Source organism: Lepus europaeus, chromosome X, assembly GCF_033115175.1.
Source record: "Lepus europaeus isolate LE1 chromosome X, mLepTim1.pri, whole genome shotgun sequence".
Taxonomy (NCBI): Eukaryota; Metazoa; Chordata; class Mammalia; order Lagomorpha; family Leporidae; genus Lepus; species Lepus europaeus.
In genome coordinates this window covers 77,508,796-77,520,268 of record NC_084850.1, presented here as the reverse complement: position 1 = coordinate 77,520,268, position 11,473 = coordinate 77,508,796, and positions in this window count along the sequence as shown.

Below are 11,473 nucleotides of genomic sequence, written 5' to 3'. Positions count from 1 at the left end.
AAATAGAGCATGCTATTTATGGTATCTTTGTGTGTTTCATGATATTTAAAATGTGCATAGAAAACAAAATAGAATTAGAAAGGTAGGTTAGAACTGGTTGAATTTACTTCTCATTCTTTTTTTGGAACACACAAAAAAACTTTCTATACAAATTCCATTGACTAGCTCTTTTTATTTGTCATGATTTTAAGCAGATCTTTGAAACTGGAAGACAAGCACAGGATCACCTGGTCTGGATGTTCCACAATGTTTTCCTCAGAATCCATAGAGGCGCCTTAGAACCAAAGGTATGGAGTGAAGTAAGAAAGAAGTGGAATGAGCAAGGCCTCCCTTAGTTTGAATTGCTCCACATTTTGGCTGATATTTATGCAGGGATACCTGTTTTTTTTTTTTTAGAATTTTTTAAAATAAACATGAATTTCAAAAGTACAACTTTTGGTTTATAGCAGTTTTTTCCCCCCATAACCACCCTCCCACTCGCAAACCATCCCATCTCCTACTCCCTCTCCCATCCCATTCTTCATTATGATTCATTTTTAATTATCTTTATATACAGAAGACCAACTTAGTATATACTAAGTAAAGATTTCAATAGCTTGCACCCATGCAGACACACAAAGTATAGAGTACTGTTTGAAGACTAGTTTTACCATTAATTCTCATAATACAACACATTAAGGACAGAGATTCTACATGGGGAGTAAGTGCACAGTAACTCATGTTGTTGATTTAACAATTGACACTCTTATTTAAGACCTCAGTAATCACCTGAGGCTCTTGTCATGAGCTGCCAAGGCTAAGGAAGCCTCTTGAGTTCACAAACTCCAGCCTTATTTAGACAAGGCCATAAAGTGGAAGCTCTCTCCTCCCTTCAGAGAAAGGTAACTCCTTCTTTCCACTGGGATCTCACTCACAGAGATCTTTCATTTAGGTCATTTTTTGCCACAGTGTCTTGGCTTTCCATGCCTGAGAAACTCTCATGGGCTTTTTAGCCAGATCTGAATGCCTTAAGGGCTGATTCTAAGGCCAGAGTCCTGTTTAGGACATTTGCCATTCTATGAGTCTTATGCAGGGATACCTTAATTCTTTGTCTGAAGTCATAGTTTTGCTGCTAAAAAATAAAAATACCTTTAAGAAAATCACTGATTTAGGCCATCTCCCTTATTTTAAAGTTGAGAAAACTGAGGCCTAATGGATTAAAATAACTTATTTGTGAACATACCCATTTGCTGAGTGGCAGCATAAATTGTTCTTCAAAGAATCTTGCTAGGATATATCAGGTATTCCTTTTATACTGATGTGCTTATGATTATTTAAAGTGGTTTCATGTCTTTTTTTAATCTTCAAAAAACAATACTATTGACTGGTTATAAGAAGCCTTAGCTCAATTTCAAAGATAAAGCCATTAGAGTTAAACCACATTGCTAGAAAACTGGAAGAAATGGATAGATTCCTGGACACATACAACCTACCTAAATTGAGCCATGTAAACATAGAAAACCTAAACACACCAATAACTAAGACAGAAATTGAATCAGTAATAAAGACCCTCTTAGCAAAGAAAAGCCCAGGACCAGATGGCTTCGTTGCTGAAGTCTACCAGACACTTAAAGAAGAACTAGCTCTAATTATTGTCAAGCTATTCAAAATAATTGAATGGGAGGGAATCCTCCCAAACACCTTCTATGATGTCAGCATCACCTTAATTCCTAAAACTAAAACAGACACAAGAGAGAAAAAGAACTACAGACCAATTTTCCTGATGAAAATCCTCAACAAAATACTAGTCTATTGAATAAAACAACACATCAAAAAAATCGTTAATCCAGACCAAATGGGATTTATCCCTTGTGTGCAGGGTTGTTTCAACATTCACAAATCTATCAATGTGATACATCACATTAAAAAATGAAGAACAAAAACCATATGATTATCTCAATAGGTGAAGATAAAGCATTTGATAAATACAACACACTTTCATGATGAAAACTTTAAGCAAATTGGGTACAGATGGAACATTTCTCAACACAATCAAGGCAATTTATGACACATGCATGGCCAGTGTCATGCTGTATGAGAAGCTGGAAGCATACCCACTGGGACCTGGAACCAAACAAGGATGCCAACTCACAGCACTGCTATTCAGTATAGTCCTGGAAGTTTAGACCAGAGTCATTAGGCAAGAAGAAAAAACCAATGGATACATATTGGGAAGGAGGACGTCATATTATCTCTATTTGTAGGTGACATGATTCTATATATAGGGAATCCAGAAGACTCCTCTAAGAGACTATTGGAACCCATAGAAGAGTTTGGTAAAGTGGCAGGATATAAAATCAACAAACAAAAACATCAATAGCCTTTGTATACACAGACACTGCCACGGCCAAGAAAGAACTTCTAAGATCAATCCCATTCACAATAGCTACAAAAACATTAAATACTTTGGAATAAATTTAACTAAGGATGTCAAAATCTCTACAATGAGAATTACAAATCATTATAGAAAAAAATACACAAAAATGGAAAAATCGTCCATGTTCATGGATTGGAAGAATCAATATCATCAAAATGTCCAATCTGCCAAAAGCAATTTACATATTCAATGAGATACTAATCAAAATACCAAGGACATTCTTCTCAGATGTATAAAAAATGACCCCGAATAGCTAAAGCAATTTTATACAACACAAACAAAGCTGGAGGCATCACAATACCAGATTTCAAGAGCATCTCATACAAAAAATAGATGGATAGACCAATGGAACAGAATAGAAATGCCAGAAATCAATCCAAGCATCTACAACCAACTTATCTTTGACAAAGGAGCTAAAATCAATTCCTGGAGCAAGGACAGTCTTTTCAACAAATGGTGCTGGGAAAACTTGATTTCCACATGCAAAAATATGAAATAAGACCCCTACCTTACACCTCACACAAAAATGCACTCAAAATGGATTAAAGGCTTAAATCTACAACCTGATACCATGAAATTATTAGAGAGCATTGGGGAAATCTTACATGATATTGGCATAGGCAAAGAGTTCTTGGAATAGACACCAGAGGCACAGGCAACCAAAGCCAAAATTGACAAATGGGATTACATCAAGCTGAGAAGCTTCTGCACTGCAAAAGATACACTCAGAAAAGTGAAGAGGCAACCGACAGTGTGAGAGAAAATATTTGAAAACTATGCAACTGATAAAGTATTAATAACCAGAATATATAAAGAGATTAAGAAACTCAACAACAACAAAACAAACAACCCAGTTAAGGAATGGGTGAAGGACTTAAACAGGCATTTTTCAATAGAGGAAATCCTAATGGCCAATAGACACATGAAAAAAAGTGCTCAGGATCACCAGCCATCAGGGAAATGCAAATAAAAACCACAATGAGGTTTCACCTCACCCCAGTTAGAATGCTTGTAAGGATGTGGGGAAAAAAATTACCCTGGTCCACTGTTGGTGGGAATGTAAACTGGTACAGCCACTGTGGAAGACAGTATGGAGATACTTCAGAAGTCTGAATTTAGACCTATCATATGACCCATACATCCCACTCCTGGGAATTTACCCAAGGGAAATGAAATCAGCATATGAAAGAGTTATTTTACCATCATGTTCACTGCAGTTCAATTCACAGTAGCTAAGACATGGAATCAACCCAAGTGCCTGTAAACTGAAGACTGGATAAAGAAATTATGGGATATGTACACCATGGAATACTACATAGTGGCACAAAAATGAAATCAGGTTATTTCCAACAAAATGGATGCAACTGGGAAATATCACACTTAGTGAAATAAGCCAATCCCAAAAGGACAATTACCGTATGTTCTCCCTGATCTGTGGTAACTAATAGAGTACCTAAAAGGAAATCTATAAAAGTAAAATTAACACTTCAAGTTGAAATGACTTTAAACAGCCCTTGTCATGACTGCTGAGGAACAGGTTTTCTTTTTTTTTCCTATAATTTGTTGAACTCTTGGTATAAAGTTAATGATATGTTTGTAAAGTTAATTGAAAATAGATCTTATTTTAAAATAAGAATGGCTATAGGAAAGAGGAAAAGAAGAGGGGTGGGAATGTGGGTAGGAGGGCACATGTAGTTGGAAGAATCACTATATTTGTAAAGTTGTATGAATGAAATGAATGTAGTTTGTATTCCTTAAATAAAAGGTTGCTGGGGAACAAAATCCTCGCCTGCTTTCTCATTTTACTGATGAAAGGACAGGGACTCAAGCTAAGTAAAAGAGTTTACAGTGAGAGTAAGGCCTTGAATTTAAATCCATGTATCCTAAATTCAAATTAGTGTTTTTCCTATCAGACTGCATTGCATCTTAATTCATAACATATGCTAACTAGTGCAAACATATATCCATGCCAGAGCTCTGTATCCACACTTTTAATCATTTAGCTTGTCTGACTTAGAATGCCAAAGACCCTGTTGCAGTAGACTTACAAACCAGTGAGATGGATATGAGAAGCTTTTAAATTTTTGTATTTTATTTTAAATGTTTTCATTTAAATTATTTATTTAAATGTTTTAAATTATTTATTTAAATGTTTTCATTTAAATTATTTATTCCAAAGATAATGTGGCAGAGAGGGAGAGAGAGATAAGCCAGACACATGAGACAGAGAGAGAGAAAGAAAAGAGATGATAGAGATAGAGATAGAGATAGAGATAGATAGAGATAGAGAGATAGAGATGGGGGGGAGAGAGAGAGCCTTTCCAGTTGCTGGTTCACTCCCCAAACAGCTGCAACAAGCATGTCTGGACCAGACTGAAGCCAGGAGTCAGAGATTTCATCTAGGCCTCCCATGTGGGTGACAGTGGCCCAAGTACTTGAGCCATCATCCACTGCTTTCCCAGGTACAGTAGCCAGAAGCTGGATTGGAAGCAGAGTGAATGGGACTCAAACTCTTGCTCCAGTATGGGATGTTGGCGTTGCAAGCAGCAACTTAACCTGCTGTGCTACTACACTTGCTCTGAGAAGCTTTTTTTATGAATTACAATGTTGAGAAGGAAGAAATGAGTGTTCACTGTGTGAGGAGAGATCACAGTCATATAACATTAAAACAGAAATTATTATTTCCTGGCCCAAATTATTGGAGAGCTTGCAAGGGAAGTTCATAACCATTTTTCTGTCTGGGAGAGAGGTTCAGTTCCCATGTTCTCTGAATAAGATCTCAGTCCACTAGAAATTTGACAACTTTGAATAGAGAATAAAGTTCCCAGATAATTCTGCTAAAAGGATTTGGTTAATTTAAACAATTTTTTTTTCTTTGTGCTGGATCTATGCAAAACATTTTTAAATAGGTACGTAGAAAAGTAGTTCATCTTTGCTATTAAAGTTCCACATGAATTGCAGGAACCCAAGGAATTGATTCATCATCTACTAATTCCCAGGTGCATTAGTGGGGAGTTGGATCAGATGCCAAGCAGCTAGGACTCAATTGGTATGCTGACACGCGATACTGGCATCTCAAGTGGTAGGTTAATCTGCTGTGCCATGGCACTGGTCGCTATTTTGAAATATAGCAATGATATTTTTGGCAGTAAAAAAATTAAGGAAAAAAATCTGTGCTACTTTGACGAATTGATGACTTTTCATTTAGTTCAGAAATTACTGAAGGAGACACAGATTGAGATTACTGAAGGGGATGAAGTAAATTGGGCCTAGAGATGTATTCCAGAGCAACAATTATGCACAGATTATTAAATATACATTTAAAGTTAAAGACAGGAAAACAAAGTTTGAAATAAAGTGGGAAGATCCGTTATAAAGGTAAGATCTCTTCAGTAGATAGAGCTGGGCAGGGAAGGGGAGGTTCTTAGAAGAGGAAATCAAGGCCTCTTGAATTCTAGGGACTACAGGTCCGGGCTTCTGTGTATGAGTCTACAATTGTTTACAGCACAAGGGATTAATAAGTGAGGCAAGTAGGGGTTGAAACCCAAACTGTGCATCCTGGAGAGATTTTCTCTTAGAGGAAGGTATTGTGGCAGGTAGAATTTTATAGATGTTTGTGCATCTTTTAACCTAAGATTCCCAGGCCTTGTTTATTCAATCAAACACTAACATAAATATTATCATAAAGTGATGTTGCTAATGTAATTAATGTTAAAACTTACTGGACTGTAAAATACAGATATTGTCGAGCTGGGCCCAATTTAAACTTGTGATTCCTTTAAAAGCAGAGAGTTGGCACAGACATATGGGATAGCAGTTAAGTCAATGTTTGGGTTGCCAACACTCTATATCCAAGTACCTGGTTACTCTGCTTCTGACATGGAATCCTGATATACACACTCAAGTTTTTGGTCCCCTGCACCCCTCTGGGAGACCCAAATGCGGTACCTTGACTGCTGACTTTGTTTTGGCCAGTCTCTGACTGTTGCAGGTATTTGGGAAGTGAACTAGCAGGTGGAAGATCGATCTCTCTCTTATTCTACCTTTCAAATAAAATGAAAAAAAAAAAACCCATAATTCCAGAATATAGAAAGTTTTCTTCTGGTAATCAGAAAAAGGGAAGTGAGATAACAGGAACAAGGGTGAATCAGCATGCCTTTTGCTGGGTAGAAGATAGAGGGTGACATGTGAGAAGGAATATATCTATTAGTAACTGAAGGCAGCCAATATTTGACAGCAAGGGAGCAGCAACCTCCATCCTACATCTGGATTATGCTAACAATATGAAGGAGCTTGGAAACAGATTCATCCCTAAAACTTATGGTAAAGGAACACAGACTGGCCAGCAGCTTGATTTCAGCCTTGTGACACCTTGAGCGGAGAACCCAGTTGAGTCAGTCTGTACTTCTGACCTATAAAGCTGTTAGATGATAAGTGGATGCTGTTTTGAAGCTCCAAGTTTGTGGCAATTTGTTATGATAGCAATAGAAAAATAACACAAGTGCCTTTAATAAATCACATAAAGGGGCCTTATGACCTAGCAGCAGCTCTGCCTATAGCTTTATGACCAAGCTCTTCAGAAAAGCAGAGAAAAGTCTTAGGAGTGACCAATCAAATGTTTTCCTTTTTGATTCTCACTCCAAGTAACTTTGTTTTCAAGGGTAGCTGTGACAATTGTCAGTGTGATACTGACCTTAAAACTCAAAGATAGACAGTTGTTTGCTATGGAGCTTTTTTCCCCTTTCAATTTCCCTTCCTTTCTCACCTTTAATATCTTCCACAAAACAGCATTATGAGGGACTTAGTGGCAAACCTGTTAATGAGGCTGATTTTTCCATAAACAAATTTTCAGGTAGATTTTAATTGTGAATGCCATTAAGTGCTTGCTAGAACCAGCATCGTGCTTATTGTAAAGAGGCAATAATTCATTAGGCATTTTAAGCAGCAAAGCAATAATGCATTGGGCTATGCAGTGTACTTAGACCAGAGGGAAGAAGGTTTGAAACCTAAGCTTGTCAATAAAAAGGGCAAGGCTTGTCGCTAAATAATCTCTGATACTGTTAGGCTAGGATGACACTGCTGTAAGGTTGTAAATTTTAATAAAAATGAAACTTTGTCACTCTTCTGTGGGTTTAAACATGGAGGCTACACTTTCTAGTTTAAAGTGACAGGGTGGTTCCGCATTTAAGAAGAAAATAGGACAACAATCCAAGTTAACTTTGTTAATCGGAGGGTTAAAACTTCCAGTTAACTTACCATCATGTTGATGTAAAAACAAGTATCAAACTAAACTGAATAAAAGAAATAATGCTACACTAAATCTTACAAACAGAATTTGCTTCTTTAATGCACGCTATTGTGTTTATATTTTGTTAGATTTAGGGATTCTGAATTTTCTGAGAAAAGGCCACTATGATATGACTTCATGAAATGTGAACTCCTGTGGCTAGCAACATGTTTAATTTCTGAATGCATCTTAAAAGTTACACGTCATTTTTGTCGTTTTTGTAGTAAAAAAAGCACATATCTATGAGTAATTGCTGACTTTTTTTTTTTTTGACAGGCAGAGTGGACAGTGAGAGAGAGAGACAGAGAGAAAGGTCTTCCTTTTGCCGTTGGTTCACCCTCCAATGGCCGCCGCGATTGGCGCGCTGCGGCCGGCACACCGCGCTGATCCGATGGCAGGAGCCGGGGGCTTATCCTGGTCTCCCATGGGGTGCAGGACCCAAGCACTTGGGCCATCCTCTACTGCACTCCCTGGCCACAGCAGAGAGCTGGCCTGGAAGAGGGGCAACCGGGACAGAATCCGGTGCCCCGACCGGGACTAGAACCCGGTGTGCCGGCGCTGCAAGGCGGAGGATTAACCTAGTGAGCTGCAGCACCAGCTGACTTTTATGATTTAATGTACACTGTAGGAAAAAGCTCACATAAGGTTGATTTGATCTCTAAGGAAATGAGAAAGTATCATATATGTTATGACTTTGAAGACAAACTTCATTCATATAAACAAAGTGGTCTTATGGCAAAGGAAGCCATAGTCCTGTTATGTAGTGATCACTGGGCACTATATCTATAGTATACCCTAAAATAAAGGTGATAATACTTGAAATATTGCCCTCAAAATGGATGGATTTAAAGCATTTAATATAACATACTCAACATACTCAAATATTCAGGAGTGTAAAGTCCTTTTCCTGAAACTTTTACCATGCACGAATCCCTATTTAGACATTACGTTTTATTCCTCAGATTAGATGACCGGCTTGTTCTCTAAATCAGTTTCATTTATCTGCTTCATGGGTCTCCATTTCATTTCATCTAACTACAGCTTAGAAATGGAAAATCTAACAGTATTTAAGAGAAGATGCTTTATCTTTTTAATAAGACCTCTGCAAAGAAATGTGATTTTGGACTATGTTTGGTTTGGCCTATAAATATTGATTATTAAGATGACATAGTGAAGAAAATGATAATGATTCTTCTTTGTCTAATAACAGAGAATGAAAAATTCTGAAGTCTTATTCTTTTACGTTTAGATATGGACTGCGGGGCAAAGTCACACAGCTAAAATAGTGAAATGCTTTAAACAACGTACTTGTGATTTTCCAACAAAACTGTATGTGAGTGAATTCAAAGAATATCTACACTTACTCTTTTTTTGTCTGAGATGTTGAAAATTTTGTAACTCTTTCTGCTAATGCATTTTTAGGCATGTGGCTTATTTATTATCCTTTGGTTTATTTTTTGCTTGTGCTTACCATTTTTTCTTTCTAAAACTGCCATTTAGTTACAAGTGAATTGGAACACTGAAGTAATCATTTGTCATTATTTTTTAAAACTGAAATGCTGATTTGGGAAAAGTCAGATAGTGAGTGGAAACTAATCTACATATTCTAAAGTGCTGCATTTATTTTCTTCTGCATCACTTAAGAAAAAAATCTGAGATATTAGTAAAGATATAATAATTCTTATCAAATTTATCCTAGACTTAGGCTAAAAAGAATTTATAACCCTGTGCGTTATCACAATATTTATGTCAGGAAGCTAGAGGTGACAGGATTTTTATGATTAATTCTTAATTTTAGTGGGGTTTTTCAACATAATGGTAATGCCAACCTCAGGAATTAGCAGGTAACCCTACAGAGAGGTAGAAAATAAAATGTGAAAGCCTCAAAACAGGAAACAGTATGGGAAGTCTAGTAGCTAGTACAGAGACCAGTCATGGGATATTATGGAGCAAGATATAAGAAGACAACTAGCAAGAGTAGCATAAGTTCTTTACTCCTCATTACTGTAGTACTCAAGAGTATGGGGCAAAATACAGAGCCTACATTTTGAAAATGAAGTAAAAACCCACTTGTCTGGGCATAGAGTCAGCCTTAGATTCCTCCTATCTAAAGACAAGATTGATTTTAATAAATGAGTCATGGCTTAGAGAGCAGATAGAGGAGAAACAGCTTAATCTGAAGAACAAAGTGAACATCTAAAATTTAGGAATGTGGAAGGGACAAATTTTCAGGACAAGTGGATTTCCTGAACCTTGGCACTATTGACATTTTGGAATGAATCCCTGTTGCAAAAGACAGATTAACAAAAGAAAAGCAAACAGTAGTTTATTAACCTACGTATTTCCTTATTGCATACACACACACACACACACACACGGGACACTCAGAAAATGAGTAATTATCAAAGAGGTAGCTTTGAATCCTAGCTTATATAGCATCTTCAGCATAGAACAACTCATTTTTAGATAAGTGAAAAGACAAAGGAAAAGGGATTGAATATTTTTTTAATTATTTATTTATTTGAAAGTCAGAGTTACACAGAGAGAGGAGAGGCAGAGAGAGAGAGAGAGAAAGAGAGAGAGAGAGAGAGAGAGAGAGAGAGAGAGGTCTTCCATCTGCTGGTTCACTCCCCAACTGGCTGCAATAGCCGAAGCTGTGCTGATCTGAAGCCAGGAGCCAGGAGCTTCTTCTGGGTCTCCCATGTGGGTGCAGGGGCCCAAGGAATTGGGTCATCTTCTACTGCTTTCCCAGGCCATAGCAGAGAACTGGATCAGAAGTGGAGCAGCCGGGGTTCAAACCGGTGCCCATATGGGATGCTGGCGCTTCAGGCCAGGGTGTTAACTCGCTGCGCCACAGTGCCGGCGCTGGAATTGAATCTTTACAAGTGAGAGAAGTCAAATAACTGGCAGATAAATGTTAATTAGTTAAGCTTGTTAGTGTAGATTCCTCTGGTATCATCATCAGGCTGCTAAGCGTCCAAAGATACTTTCAGTGGTTCACCTTTGTCCTCCCTGGTAGAAGGGGACAGGGTACCTTTGGTCTTTGTAAATCTGTGTTCCACTTTTAGACAAATATAGAGAGAGCAGATAGCTTTCCTACATCTACCTCTTAATTGTCTTCAGCTCAACAGTCCTTCGTATTCTGAAGGATTGTATTCTGACCTCCCACAGTTCAGCATGAGAGAAAATCAGGGCATTTTATGGAATGGTAGTCAGTAAAAATAGGACATATTATCTTGGAAATTGGAAGAGTCTCCAGAAATCGGGAGAAGTAGCTTTGGAAAATAGTCATATGAATTCTATGTGTCAGGCTTGTTCAAAATTCTCTAACATGTATTAACTAAAACCTCTTAATAACTGTGGCAGTTAGTTAATTTATCGTCCTTATTTTGCATATGAGGAATCTGAGGCTCAGAGATGTTAAGTCATTAGTTCAAGGTCATATAGCACATTGAGATTTGTGAGGAAAAATATGAAAAGAAAGAGCAGTAGAACTAGAGAACATCTACACATGCCTTTAGAGTATTGAACAAAGAAGGGAAGTCTGGAGAGGAGTCTATGATGGACTGATACAAATTGTCAGAAATATACTAGGAGAGCGAAATAGCATGCAAGATGGGACTATATCAAAAACAAGGATTGGAAAGTAATGTGCAATGACTTAACAAGATGAAGAAGGATTTGTTTTTAAATCACCTTTTGGACAACACAAAGTAGTCACATTTACATTTTTCTCTTTTTAAAACATTTCATTCTTTTTGATTGGTCAA